Below are 15,758 nucleotides of genomic sequence, written 5' to 3'. Positions count from 1 at the left end.
TGGATGTACGATAGCAACACCTATCGGAACCACGCCAAAAATCTCTGTGTCCACATTGTGTTTGCTCCCTCCAAACTCCTCCCCTTTACCTTCATATGCAATGATTTATATTCCGCTTCTATACTCTTAGAATTTCATGTGTAGGTTGATTGCTTGACTAGTGCTAAGTTGCTAAAATCTGCAAAGACTTAAAATTGGGAAAAGGCTAGATTTTTATTTGGTCAAGTAGTCTAATCCCCCCCTCTAGACATACTTTCGATCCTACAAATCTTCATCAACATCTTCACCAGTACCATATCCTCTCAAACCCTAGTTCATCTCTTGTACTCAATATTTGTCCCAAAACCTCCGATTGGTACATGTGGGTTGCTAGTAGTGTTGATTACTCTTTGTAGTTGATGCTAGTTGGTTTATTTGGTGGAAGATCATATGTTCAGATCCTTAATGATATTCCATACCCCTCTGATATTGAACATGAACATGCTTTGTGAGTAGTTACATTTGTTCCTGAGGACATGGGAGAATTCTTGTTATAAGTAATCATGTGAATTTGGTATTCGTTCGATATTTTGATGAGATGTATGTTGTCTTTCCTCTAGTGGAGTTATGTGAACATCGACTACATGACACTTCACCGTGATTTGGGCCTAGGAGAAGGCATTGGGAAGTAATAAGTAGATGATGGGTTGCTAGAGTGATAGAAGCTTAAACCCTAGTTTATGCGTTGCTTCATAAGGGGCTGATTTGGATCCACATGTTTAATGCTATGGTTGGATTTATCTTAATTTTTCTTTCGTAGTTGCGGATGCTTGCGAGAGGGTTAATCATAAGTGGGAGGATTGTCCAAGTAAGGACAGTACCCAAGCACCGGTCCACCCACATATCAAATTATGAAAGTAACGAACGTGAATCATACGAGCATGATGAAAACTAACTTGACAGTAACTCCCATGTGTCCTCGGGAGCGCTTTGCTTTATATAAGAGTTCATCCAGGCTTATCCTTTGCTACAAAAAGGATTGGGCCACCTTGCGCACCTTTTCTATATTTTTTGCTTGTTACCCGTTATGAATTGTCTTATCACAAAACTATCTGTTACCGATAATTTCAGTGCCTGCAGAAAATACCTTGCTGAAAACCGTTTGTCATTTCCTTCTGCTCCTTGTTGGGTTCGACACTCTTACTTGTCGAAAGGACTACAATTTATCCCCTATACTTGTGGGTCATCAATTACCCCAACGTCACCACGGGAATCCGCGAGTTGAGTCCCAAAACATACATCAAGTCAATCAATATAACACCCCATTGTCACCATGGGTATCCATGTGCAAGACATAAATCAAGTGTTCTCAAATCCAATATCCAATCCAACATAACGAAATCTCAAATAGCAAGACTCAATTCATCACAAGAAGGTAGAGAGGGAAGAACACCATAAGATCCAAATATATTGACAAAGCTCATGGTACATCAAGATCGCGCCAAATCAAGAACATGAGAGAGAGAGAGATCAAACACATAGCTACTGGTACATACCCTCAGCCCCGAGGGTGAACTACTACCTCCTCATCATGGTGGCCTCAGGATGATGAAGATGGGCTCCGGTGATGATTTCCCCCTCTGGTAGGGTGCCAGAACAGGGTCTCAATTGGTTTTCGTGGCTACAGAGGCTTGCGGCGGCGGAACTTCTCATCTAGGGTTCTTTTCGGGGGTGTTGGTATTTATAGGAATTTTTTGCGTCGGTCTCACGTCAAGGGGGTGCCCGAGGGGCCCACAAGCTCGGAGGGCACGCCCCTAGGCTTGTGGCTCCCTCGTCCACTTCCTGGCCCGGCTCTAGTGGTTCGGGGGTCTCTTTTGGTCCATAAAAAATCACTGTAAATTTTCAGCCCATTCCAAGAACTTTTATTTCTGCACAAAAAACGACACCACAGTAGTTCTGATGAAAACAACGTTAGTTCGGGTTAGTTCTAATCAAATCATACCAAAACCATATAAAATTATTGTAAACATGGCATGAATACTTCATAAATTATAGATACGTTGGAGACGTATCAGCATCCCCAAGCTTAATTCCCGCTCGTCCTCGAGTAGGTAAATGATAAAAGAAATAATTTATGAAGTGTGAATGCTAGCATAGTGCATAAATTTGATCAATGATAGTTCCAAACACTTTTTCTAGCATCATTATATATCATAAACAGTAGCTCATCTCATAAAACTTCTCATGATCAAGTAACAAGCTATTCGCATGTTAAAGCATAGACCATAAACTTTCTTGAATACTGACAAACTATGTTCTCAGTCATCAAACAATTGCAATTCATCTTATTTCCGGGAAGGGTCTATGTAAGAGCTTTGATTTAACAAATTCCACATACTCAACTATCATATAGTCTTCCATGATTGATGACACTCAAAGCATAATTTTAGAACAAATAGCATCTGTCGAACACAGAGAAAGATATGGGCTTAATGTTTCACCTCCCAACTTATTTATCATATAGATAATTGTCAACAATAATAATTCATGATCAAATATATTTGAATGCCATATATGCTTGGATCTTTCCCCACCACATGATACTTGCCAACTAGAGAATAATTGAGGTTGAAATGAGAAGGAATACTACTGAATCTTGCATAAAAGTGAAAGACAGGCCCTTAGGAGAGGGAAGCAGGGATTTGCAGAGGTGCCGGAGCTCAAAGCTTTTAAAACAGAGATTGATATGATTTTGAGAGGTATGCTTTCATTGTCAACATAGCGACCGAGAGTTCCCCATATCTTCCGTGCTAGACACATTATAGGCGGTTCCCAAACAGAAAGGTAAAGTTATTACTCCCCCTCCAACAAACACAAGCCATGGCGAGCCGAATCCTCGGGTGCCCTCCATACCAAGAACGATCCGGGGGAGTTTTGTTTCATTATTATATTTTGATTTTGATTTTGATCATAGGACTAGGCATCCCAATTACCAGCCACTTTCTCATGAATGACAAGCTAATAAACACTCATCGTGAGAATAACCCACCAAGCATGGAAGATACTAACCGCCCCTTGTCGCTTCATGAGCGATTTGGGCATACAGATTATTATTTGAAGGTTTAGAGTTTGGCAGATGCAAATTTACTAGGAACGGCAGGTAAATACCGCATATAGGTAGGTATGGTGGACTCATATGGAATAACTTTGGGTTTAAGGAAGTGGATGCACAAGAAGTATTCCTGCTTAGTACATGTGAAGGCTAGCAAAAGATCCTAAGCAAGCACCACATGTTGGAGGATCCATAGCAATATAACTTCTATACAAATATATGTTGGGAAACGTTGCTTGCAAAACAAAAAACATTCTATGCACACGCGAGATCTATCCATGGAGATGCATAGCAACAAGAGGGGAGAGTGTGTCTACATACCCTCATAGGCAGTAAGCGGAAGCGTTTAGTAATGCGGTTGATGTAGTCGAACTTCTTCGTGATCCAATCGATCGAGTACCGAACGTATGACACCTCCACGTTCAGCACACGTTAAGCTCGGTGACGTCCTTCGCCTTCTTGATCCAGCAATATGGCGAGGTAGTGGATGAGTTCCGGCAGCATGACAGCGTGGTGACGGTGACAGTGAAGCTATCTCCGCATGGCTTCGCCTAAGCACTACGAAAATATGACCAGGGGTGTAAATGGTGGAGGGGGCGCCGCACATGGCTAAGACAATGTTCTGTTGTGCTAGGCGCTGCCCCTCCCACATATATATAGGTGGGGGAGGAGGGAGTAGCCAGGAGGGCACCCCAAGTAGGCCGAATCCTACTTGGGGTCTCCTCCCAAGTGGCGCCGCCTGCCATGTATAGGTGCGGGGGAAAGGCAGGGGAGGGAGGCCCCCCTTTTCCTTTCTCCCATGAGAGGGGGAAGGCAGGAGGGGCTAGCCCTCCCCCTTTCCTTCCCTAGGGCTGGCCGGCTAGGGAGAGAGGCGCACTAGCCCCCTGTGGGCTGGTCTGTCCCCTCCTTTGCCCATTAATCCCATACACCTACCAGGGGGTGTTCGGAACCCCTTTCGGTGACTCGATGACTGCCCGGTGCATCCCGAAACTCTTCCAGTGTCCAAATACCATTGTCCTATATATCAATAGTTAACTCTCGAACATTTCAAGACTCCTCGTCATGTCCGTGGTCTCATCCGGGACTCCGAACAACATTCGGTCACCAAATCATATAACTCATATAACATTATATCGTCAACGAACGTTAAGCGTGCGGACCCTATGGGTTCTAGAACTATGTAGACATGACCGAGACACCTCTCCGGTCAATAACCAATAGCAGAACTTGGATGCCCATATTGGCTCCTACATATTCTACGAAGATCTTTATCGGTCGAACCGTTATGACAACATACATAATTCCCTTTGTCCATCGGTATGTTACTTGCCCGAGATTCGATCGTAGGTATCTTCATAGCTAGTTCAATCTCGTTACTGACAAGTCTCTTTACTCGTTCCGTAATACATCATCTCGTAACTAACTCCTTAGTCATTTGCTTGCAAGCTTATGATGTGTATTACCTAGAGGGCCCAGAGATACCTCTCCGATACTCGGTGTGACAAATCCTACTCGATCTATGCCAACTCAACAAACACCTTTGGAGATACATGTAGAGCATATTTATGATCACCCAATTACGTTGTGACGTTTAATAGCACACAAGGTATTCCTCCGGTATCCGGGAGTTGCATAATCTCATAGTCGGAGGAATACGTATTTGACATGAAGAAAGCAATAGGAATAAACTGAACGGTCAATATGCTAAGCTAATGGATGGGTCCTGTCCATCACATCATTCTCCTAATGATGTGATCCCATTATCAAATGACAACACATGTCCATGGTTAGGAAACCTTAACCATCTTTGATCAATTAGCTAGTCTAGTAGAGGCTTACTATGGACACGGTAATTGTTTATGTATTCACACATGTATTTAAGTTTCCGATCAATACAATTCTAGCATGAATAATAAACCTTATCATGAATAAGGAAATATAAAATAACAACTTTATTATTGCCTCTAGGGCATATTTCCTTTAGTCCCCCAATTGCACTAGAGTCAATAATCTAGATTACATTGCAATGAATCTAACACCCATGGAGTCTTGGTGTTGATCATGTTTTGCTCGTGGAAGAGGCTTAGTCAACGGGTCTGCTACATTCAGACCCATGTGTATTTTGCAAACTTCTATGTCTCCATCCTTGACCTTTGCACGAATGGAGTTGAAGCATCTCTTGATGTGTTTGGTCCTCTTGTGAAACCTGGATTCCTTCGCCAAGGCAATTGCTCCAGTGTTGTCACAAAAGATTTTCATTCGACCCGATGCACTGGGTATTACACCTAGATCGGATATGAACTCCTTCATCCAGACTCCTTCATGAGCTGCTTCCGAAGCAGCTATGTACTCCGCTTCACACGTAGATCGTGCCACGATGCTCTACTTGGAACTGCACCAACTGACAGCTCCACCATTCAATATAAACACGTATCCGATTTGTGACTTAGAGTCATCCGGATCAGTGTCGAAGCTAGCATCGATGTAACCATTTACGACGAGCTCTTTGTCACCTCCGTAAACTAGAAACATATCCTTGGTCCATTTTAGTTACTTCGGGATGTTGTTGACCGCTGTCCAGTGATCCACTCCTGGATTACTTTGGTACCTCCCTGCCAAAGTTATGGCAAGGCACACATCAGGTCTGGTACACAGCATATCATACATGATAGAACCTATGGCTGAGGCATAGGGAATTACTTTGATTTTCTCTGTATCTTCTGTAGTGGTCGGGCTTTGAGTCTGACTCAATTTCACACCTTATAACACAGGCAAGAACCCTTTCTTTGACTGATCCATTTTGAACTTCTTCGAAACTTTATCAAGGTATGTGCTTTGTGAAAGTCCTATTAAGCGTCTTGATCTATCCCTATAGATCTTGATGCCCAATATGTAAGGAGCTTCACCAAGGTCTTTCATTGAAAAATTATTATTCAAGTATCCTTTTATGCTATCCAGAAATTCTATATCATTTCCGATCAACAATATGTCATCCACATATAATATCAGAAATGCTACAGAGCTCCCACTCACTTTCTTGTAAATAAAGGCTTCACCATAAGTATGTATAAAACCATATGCTTTGATCACCTCCTCAAAGCGTATATTCCAACTCCGAGATGCTTGCACCAGTCCATGGATGGATCGCTGGAGCTTGCACACTTTGTTAGCACCTTTAGGATCGACAAAACCTTCTGGTTGCATCTGACACATCTCCGTCGTATCTACTTTCCCTAACGCTTTTCCTCTTGTTTTGGATGCTAATTTGCATGATTTGAATGAAACTAACCCAGACTGGCGTTGTTTTCAGCAGAACTACCATGGTGTTGTTTTTTGTGCAGAAATAAAAGTTCTGGGAATGGAACGAAACTTTGTGAGGGTTATTTATATAATAAAAGAGAATTTCTGGAGCCAAGAACAACCGGAGGGGGCACCTAGGTGCCATGATTTCAGATCTGAACCATTTGTGTTATCACCATTATATCTATGTTCTAGATCCGATCTTGCGAGTTATAGTCACCTACTACGTGTTATGATCCGGCAACCCCGGAGTGATAATAGTCGGGACCACTCCTGGTGATGAACGTAGTTTGAGGAGTTCATGTATTCATCATGTGTTAATGCTTTGTTTCGGTTCTCTATTAAAAGGAGGCCTTAATATCCCTTAGTTTCCAATAGGACCCCGCTGCCACGGGAGGGTAGGACAAAAGATATGCAAGTTCTTTCCATAAGCACGTATGACTATTTACGGAATACATGCCTACACTATATTTATGAACTGGAGCTAGTGCCGTATCGCCCTAGGTTATAACTGTCACATGATGAATATCATCCAACAAATCATCGATCCAATGCCTACGAATTTCTCTTATATTGTTCTTGCTAAGTTACCACTGCTATCGTTACTCTTGCACTTGCTACAAAATTACTGCTATCATTGTTACCGTTACTGTTGTTGCTGCTACTATCATCAAAACTATCATACTACTTTGCTACTGATGGCTTTGCTGCATATAATTAATCTCCAGGTGTGGTTGAATTGACAACTCAGTTGCTAATACTTACAAATATTCTTTGGCTCCCCTTGTGTCGAATTTATAAATTTGGATTGAATACTCTACCCTCAAAAACGTTTGTGATCCCCTATAATTGTGGGTTATCAAGACCTTTTTCTAGCACCATTGTTAGGGAGCATATCTATATTTGTTGAGTCACTTGGGATTATATCAAATTGTCACTATGAAGGATCTGAAGGATGCTAAGACTAAGAGTTTTCCCTCTAAGACGAGGGGAGGTAAGGAACTGCCAACTAGCTCTGCACTTGATTCACCTTCATTTATAAGTAAACTTGCAACACCACCACATGCTATCAATCCTAATATGTCGCAAGTTATTGATGATGCTACCTCTGCTATGAATGATGCTTATGATGATGCTAGTACCTTGCTTGATGATAATGTGCCACTAGGTGAATTTCTTGATGAACAAATTGCTAGAGTAAGACAACATGATATTGTTGAAATTGAGGATGAGCTTGAACCTGAAAATCTTGAAACACCTACTAGAACTAGCCCTCCTAGATATGAATTGCCAAAGGTACCGGAAGGTTATGTTATGAATGAAGAGGCAACTAGAGATATTCTTGCTTGTAAAGATAGAGATGATCTAGAGAAATTATTATGGAAATATAAAGAAAAATATTTGAATGCTAGAATGAACTGTGATCCTAAGTTTGCTACTTCACCTATCTTTATTGATGACAATGATTATGAATTCTCTGTCGACCAAGAGTTACTTACTTTGGTTGAATCTGATTCTTTTCATGGTTATGAAACTGAAACTGTTGTGGCATATCTTACTAAGTTGAATGACATAGCAACCCTCTTTGCCTATGATGAGAAAAATCGCTATTACTATATCCTCAAATTATTTCCGTTCTCATTAAAGGGTGATGCTAAAGCTTGGTACAATACTCTTGCTCCTAGTTGTGTGCGTAGTCCCCAGGATATGATTTATTACTTCTCTGTATTTTCCTGCTCATAAGAAACAAGCTGCCTTGTAGGAAATATTTAACTTTGCACAAATTGAAGATGAGAGTCTCCCACAAGCTTGGGGGAGGTTCCTCCAATTGCTTAATGCTTTGCCTGATCATCCTCTTACGAAAAATGAAATACTTGATATCTTCTATAACGGACTAACCGATGCTTCTAGGGATTTCCTAGATAGTTGTGCTTGTTGTGTTTTCAGGGAACGAACTATTGGGCAAGCTGAAGAATTATTGAATAACATATTGAAAAATTATGATGATTGGACTCCTCCTGAACCACCTACTAAACCCACTGCAAAGAAGAGGGGTATTTTATATCTCAGTCTTGAAGTTATGCAAGAGGCAAAGAAATCTATGAAGGAAAAAGGTATTAAAGCTGAGGATGTCAAAAATGTACCTCCCATTGAAGAAATACATGGGCTTGATACACCACCACCACCTAAGGTGGTAGAGGTAAATTCTCTAATGAAATTCAATGATAATGATAATGCTCACAATATGCATCCTAGCCAATGCCTTTATGAGTTTGAGAACTACATTAGAAAACAAGATCACTTCAATGCAAAAGTTATGGAACAATTGAAATACAATTCTGATATGATTGCTCGCTTGAGGGACTTGTTATTTAGAATCTCAAATGATGTTAGAGGTGTGGGGAAGCATGCCTCTATGGTTCAAACCCAGTTAGAACAAGTTGCTAAATCTCAAAGAGAGTTGTTAGATGAAATGAATAATAATATCAATGATCATGCTGTTAGAGTAATGACTAGAGGAGGTAGGATGACTCAGGAACCACTTTATCCTGAGGGACACCCAAAAAAAATTGAACAAGACTCTCAAAGGGTTAACACTGATGCACGTAGTCCATCTAAAAAGAAAAAGAAGAAGAAAAATGATAGGACTTCGCCTGCCTCTAGTAGAAAACCTCCTCATAATGATAATGAAGTTTCTATCTCTGATGCTGAAACTCAATCTGGTAGTGAACACTCACCTTCTGATAATGAAAAAGATAATAATGAGGTTCATGAAGACACTCAAACATATAATAAAGAACCAGACAATGATGCTGAGATAGTACCGACAGTTGATCTTGATAACCCACAACCCAAGAATAAAAGATATGATAAAAGAGACTTTGTTGCTAGAAAACAAGCTAAAGAAAGAGAACCGTGGTTCAAAAACCAATGCCCTTTCCACCTAAGTCAACTAAAAAGAAAGATGATGAAGAATTTGAATGCTTTGCTGAAATGCTGAGGCCAGTCTTTTTGCGTACTCTCTTGACTGATATCCTTAAAATGCCTCCTTATGCAAAGTACATGAAAGACATCATCACCAATAAGAGAAAAATACCGGAAGCTGAAATCTCCACCATGCTTGCTAATTATAATTTTAAAGATGGAGTACCTAAAAAACTTGGAGATCCAGGAATACCAACTATACCTTGCTCCATCAAAAGAAATTATGTGAAAACTGCTTTATGTGATTTGGGAGCTGGTGCTACTGTTATGCCTTTCTCTTTATATAAAAGACTTGATTTGAATAAACTCACACCTACTGAAATATCTTTGCAAATGGCTGACAAATCTACTTCCATACCTATCGGTATTTGTGAGGATGTGCCCGTTGCTGTTGCTGATGTTACTATTTTGACTGACTTTGTTATACTTGAGATGCCCGAGGATGACAACATGTCGATTATCCTTGGTAGACCCTTCTTGAATACTGCAGGGGCTGTTATTGATTGCAATAAAAGCAAGATCACTTTTCATATCAATGGTAATGAGCATACGGTGCACTTTCCGAAGAAACAATTCCAAGTGAATGGTATTAATGTTATCAAAAAATCTCCAACAATCACTATTGCAAGTTTTCAACTACCTCTACCTAGTGTCAAAAATAAATATGAAATGCTTATTATTGGGGACATTCAAATCCTCGTTGAGGTAACTTAGTGATTTACGAAAATTCCCCAGTTTCATGCTAATCGAAAGTGGTTGTTAATAAGACTTGGTCAACCTTATTAATGGATCATTTTTTAGAGGTATGAAGTTGATGAATTTAGTAGGCACTACCTTCTGTCCCTACCTTTTGTTTTCTATTTTTATTAGTTAAATAAAATAAAATGCCATGTTTTGTCTGTTTTCTGAATTTCCCGTGGAATAAAAAATGACCCAAAAATAAAAGTTCTCAGAATGCTCTGAAAATTTAATACGATTTTTTTTTGAATATTTAAGAATTTTTGGTGCAAATAACATTAGAGAGAGGTGCCCCAGGTAGGCACAACCCACCTGGGCGCGCCAGGACTCCCAGGCGCGCCCTGGTGGGTTATGGTCCCCACGTGGGCCCCCTCACTTATCTCTTCATCCCACATCACCACCTACCTCCAGAAAAAATCACCATTGCTCTCTCTCTCTCGTGTTCTTGCTCTCAAACTTGTGGATTTCGATCTCTTTGCTTGAAGCTCCATTTCCGAGACTGTTTCGGGGGGTTGTTGCTTGGTATGTGACTCCTCCGTTTGTCCAATTAGTTTTTGCTTTAGTGGTTTATATTTTGAATAATTAGCTACTCTTGGTGCTGCTGTAGATGAGCTTGCATGCTGAATTCTTAAAGTTTTAAGTAGTTTGAATGCTTGATATGGCCTCTATGCATCCCTATGAGTAGTTGCTACCAATCTTGTAAAGTTTTGCTGATAATTTTTTGTGACCCAAATTTTTTCAGAAAATTGTACGTGAATATGATGAACCTCTTTGGAAGGAGTTCTTGGAGGAGGAGATCCTCGGAGGCATCTTCTAGTGACAGCTCCATTCGTCGGTCTTATGTTGAACCAAGTGAAAGTTCCATATGAGATGCCGCCACCAAAACATGCTTATGGGCATGCAAAGATTATATGATGAGTGTGGGCATTAAGGAGGAATTTGGGCAATATGTTCACAATGCCGGTCTTGGTCCCTACATTTCAGATAAGTGCAATCAACACCACACTCTCACTGAATCATTTGTCAAAGGATTTAAATTCCATCCCCGTGAGTCTAGGGTGTCATTTAAACTGTATGAAAATCCATTTACCATATCTTTAGAGAGATTTGCTCACCACTGCAAAATCCCGTTCTGGGGTTCGCTTGACGAACCACCAAGATCTGAGTTCCAAACATTTTTTACTAGTCTTTGCTATGGTGAGACTAGGGGAGTGACTCAAGGTAGAATAAAGAGCATTCATTTTCCTGCAATTCAATACTTTGCATTATTTAATGGTAAATGTATTGTAGGCAAACAAGATTGTAGTACACTTTGTGCTCCAGACTTGAGCCTCATACGCACCGCTCTCACCGGTGACAGAAGCTATAATCTTGGAGCGATTGTTGCACGCAGGTTGCAACACACAGCTAATAGTGGTTATTTCTATGGTGGAATTTATGCCACACGCTTAGCAAGAGAGCTGGGTGTTTCACCTTTACCCAATGAACCTATTTTACCCATGTAGTATTTAGACTTTGATGCTATGAAACGTCATAAGATCCTTAGAGGTGATCCCAATAATTTCACCTATAAATTGTTGTTTAATCAAAGTACCGTTGTGTACACATATTTGCAAGCGCCTTCTCTCTTTGATGCTCACAACAGGGGAAGATATTTTGTTCTTGAGAGCGAGGCCCGAGCTCATAACGCGGCGGTTGTAGCCACACGACAGGCTGAGGCATCCGCATCGAGAGCCTCCGTGAGCTATCACCCTAACTACTATGCAGGCTACTGACTAATTACCAAGTTAGGCCAAAAGCCTAAGCTTGGGGGAGTACGTATTTCCACCGACTTTACATTCATGTTCACTCATTTCATCTGTCGGTGTCCACACTTTTTCATTGTACCATCCATGTTAAATTTATTTTCTCACTTTCTTCTTGTATGTTTGAAAAACTTTGAGAAAATCCAAAAATATTTCCTACTTCTTTTTGATTTTTCTTTCTAGAGTAGTTAGCTATAGCACTAAAAAGGAAAACCCAAAAATATTTCCTTGTTCTTCTTTTGCTTGTGGGAGCTTTCCCGTGTAAATAGTTTTTCTCGTTTTTGCTTTCCCTTTTATTTGCTTGTTCAAGAAAATCAAAAACTCCAAAAATATTTCAGTGCGTTTCTCTGAATGTTAGTTCTTTTTATTGAGTCATACCGAGGAGAAGACCACGATGAAAATGTTGAGTGGCTCTCATATGCATAATTGTTAATCTAACAAAGAGCCCATTTTACCTTGTCTTCTCCTGTTGAATAAAATGTTTGCAGATTCCATCTTAGTCCATGGCACTCTTGCACTATTATTATTTTCATATTGCTCGGTCGTGCAAGTGAAAGGCAATAATGATGATATTTGATGAACTGGCCGTGGCAGAGAGAAATGGGTATGAACTTGACTTGTTCTGTTTTTGTAAATATGTTTAACCTAGTATCCATGATTCAGCTCATTATGATTAAACATGTTTGCAATGACAATTAGAGATTATAGTTTCTCATGCCATGCATAAGTAGCTAGGAGTGGATAATGATTTATCTTGGATGTCAACATCGCATTAAAATGATTGTGATGTAGTATGATGATATGGTATCCTCCTCTAAATGTTTGAGTGGCTTGACTTGGCACATGTTCATGCATGTAGTTGAATCAAAACCAACATAGCCTCTATGATATTTATGTTCATGGTGCTCATATCCTACTCATGCTAGTGTCCAATGTTACTTATGCATAATGCATGTTCATGACCATTGTTGCTCTCTAGCTGGCCGCTTCTCAACCTATTTGCTAGCCTTCACCTATACTAAGTGGGAATTCTGCTTGTGCATCCAAAACCTGAAACCTATGTTATTCTAGATGAGTCCAGCATACCTACCTATATGAGGTATTACCCTGCCGTCCTAAGTAAATTTGAATGTGCCATATCTGAAAACTTCAAATAAATATACTTTTTGTGTGCCTGGATCGTTCATGGAACGACAGGAGGTAGTCGGTATCTTCCATGCTAAGCGGATTATTCTCAGGACGAGTGTTTATTAACTCACCATTGCACGAGAAAGCGGCGGTAATAGGGATTCCCAGTCCCAAACTACAAACAAAAAAGAGCTTACAAATAATCAAAAAAACTCCTAAGAGTCATAACCTTTACTTTATTGCTTGGGAACCGCTACTAATGTGTTTAGCATGGAAGATATTTAAAACTGATGGTCGCGAAGTAAACAAGAAGGGTGCATCTCTCAAAATTTCATTTTCCTTTGTTTTAAAAACTTGAGCCCTGGCACCACTGCAAATCACTGCTTCCCTATGCGAAGGGACTATCTATTTACTTTTATGTTGTGTCATCACCGTCTAAAATAAGTGCCAGAACCTGATAGCACTGCTGTCATGCTGATGCATTGTGTGTAGCTAATGTTGGGTGCATCATGACTGGATATTTTCTACCATGAATTACAATGTTTATTCGCTGCTTGAACTTTGGAGGTGCTCTTCATTTATGTTTTGCGGTCTCAGAAAGGGCTAGCGAGATACCACTATTGTCATATTATATCATGGTTGTTTTAACAACATGTTGTTGTTTGAGATATCTTATTATTGCTCGCTAGCTGATTATGTCATTGATATGAGTTAATATAATTTTTAAGAGTTATTGTCGGCATGGTTAGTTATATTATTGGCAGAAAACCTGGGTATTGTTTAAGCTTATTTATGCAAACAAGAGCAAAAGAGTTCGTAAAAGTTTTTCTTTTTCACTTTCACTTTATCAACTGAATTGCTTAAGGACAAGCAAAGGTTTGAGCTTGGGGGAGTTGATACGTCTCCGTCGTATCTAATTTTCCTAACGCTTTTCCTCTTGTTTTGGACTCTAATTTGTATGATTTGAATGAAACTAACCCGGACTAACGCTGTTTTCAGCAGAACTATCATGTTGTTGTTTTTTGTGCAGAAATAAAAGTTCTCAGAATGGAACGAAACTTTGCGAGGATTTTTTATATAATAAAAAAGAATTTATGGAGCCAAGAACCAACGGAGGGGGCACCTGGGTGGGCACAACCCACCAGGGCGCACCCCCCTCCAGGCGCGCCCAGGTGGGTTCTCCCCACCTGGTGGCTCCGTAGACCCTGAAACCGACGCAATAAAATCCTATTTTTCCACAAAAAATCAGGGAGAAGGAATTATCACGTTTCACGAGACGGAGCCACCGCTGTCTTATGTTGTTCATTGGGAGGCCAGATCCGGAGTCCGTTTGGGGCTCCGGAGAGGGGGATCTTCGATCTTCGTCATCACCAACCCTTCTCCATTGCCAATTCCATGATGCTCCCCACCGAGAGTGAGTAATTCCTTCATAGGCTCACTGGTCGGTGAGGACTTGGATGAGATTCATCATGTAATCTAGTTAGTTTTGTTAGGGCTTGATCCCTAGTATCCACTATGTTCTGAGATTGATGTTGCTATGACTTTGCCATGCTTAATGCTTGTCACTTTGGGCCCGGGTGCCATGATTTCAAATCTGAACTGTTTGTGTTATCACCATTATATCTATGTTCTAGATCCAATCTTGCAAGTTATAGTCACCTACGTGTTATGATCCGGCAACCCCGGAGTGACAATAGTCGGGACCACTCCCGGTGATGATCGTAGTTTGAGGAGTTCATGTATTTACCGTGTGTTAATGCTTTGTTCCGGTTCTCTATTAAAAGGAGGCCTTAATATCCCTTAGTTTCCAATAGGACCCCGCTGCCACGGGAGGGTAGGACAAAAGATGTCATGCAAGTTCTTTCCATAAGCACGTATGACTATTTACGGAATACATGCCTACATTATATTTATGAACTGGAGCTAGTGCCGTATCGCCCTAGGCTAAAACTGTCACATGATGAATATCATCCCACAAATCATCGATCCAACGCCTACAAATTTCTCTTATATTGTTTTTGGTAAGTTACCACTGCTATCGTTACTGTTGCATACTTGCTAGAAAATTACTGCTATCATTGTTACCGTTACTATTGCTGCTGCTACTATTATGAAAGCTATCATACTACTTTGATACTGATCGCTTTTTGCTACTGATAATTAATCTCCGGGTGTGGTTGAATTGACAACTCAGCGGCTAATACTTACAAATATTCTTTGGCTCACCTTGTATCGAATCTATAAATTTGGATTGAATACTCTACCGTCGAAAACTGTTGCGATCCCCTATACTTGTGGGTTATCAGCATCATATACAATTCTTCTTTTATAAATCCATTAAGGAACGCAGTCTTGACGTCTATTTGCCAAATTTCGTAATTATAAAATGCGGCAATTGCTAACATGATTCAGACTGACTTAAGCATCACTACGGGTGACAAGGTCTCATCGTAGTCAACCCCTTGAACTTGTCGAAAACCTTTTGCGACAAGTCGAGCTTTGTAGATGGTGATATTACCATCAGTGTTTGTCTTCTTCTTGAAGATCCATTTATTCTTAATGGCTTACCGATCATCGAGCAAGTCCACCAAAGTCCACACTTTGTTCCCATACATGGATCCTATCTCAGATTTCATGGCCTCAAGCCATTTATTGGAATCTGGGCTCATCATAGCTTCTTCATAGTTCATAGGTTCGCCATGGTCTACTAA

This window comes from Aegilops tauschii, chromosome 5, assembly GCF_002575655.3.
Source record: "Aegilops tauschii subsp. strangulata cultivar AL8/78 chromosome 5, Aet v6.0, whole genome shotgun sequence".
NCBI classification, from domain to species: Eukaryota; Viridiplantae; Streptophyta; class Magnoliopsida; order Poales; family Poaceae; genus Aegilops; species Aegilops tauschii.
The sequence above is the reverse complement of the archived record's forward strand: the minus strand, read 5'-3'. Positions refer to the sequence as shown.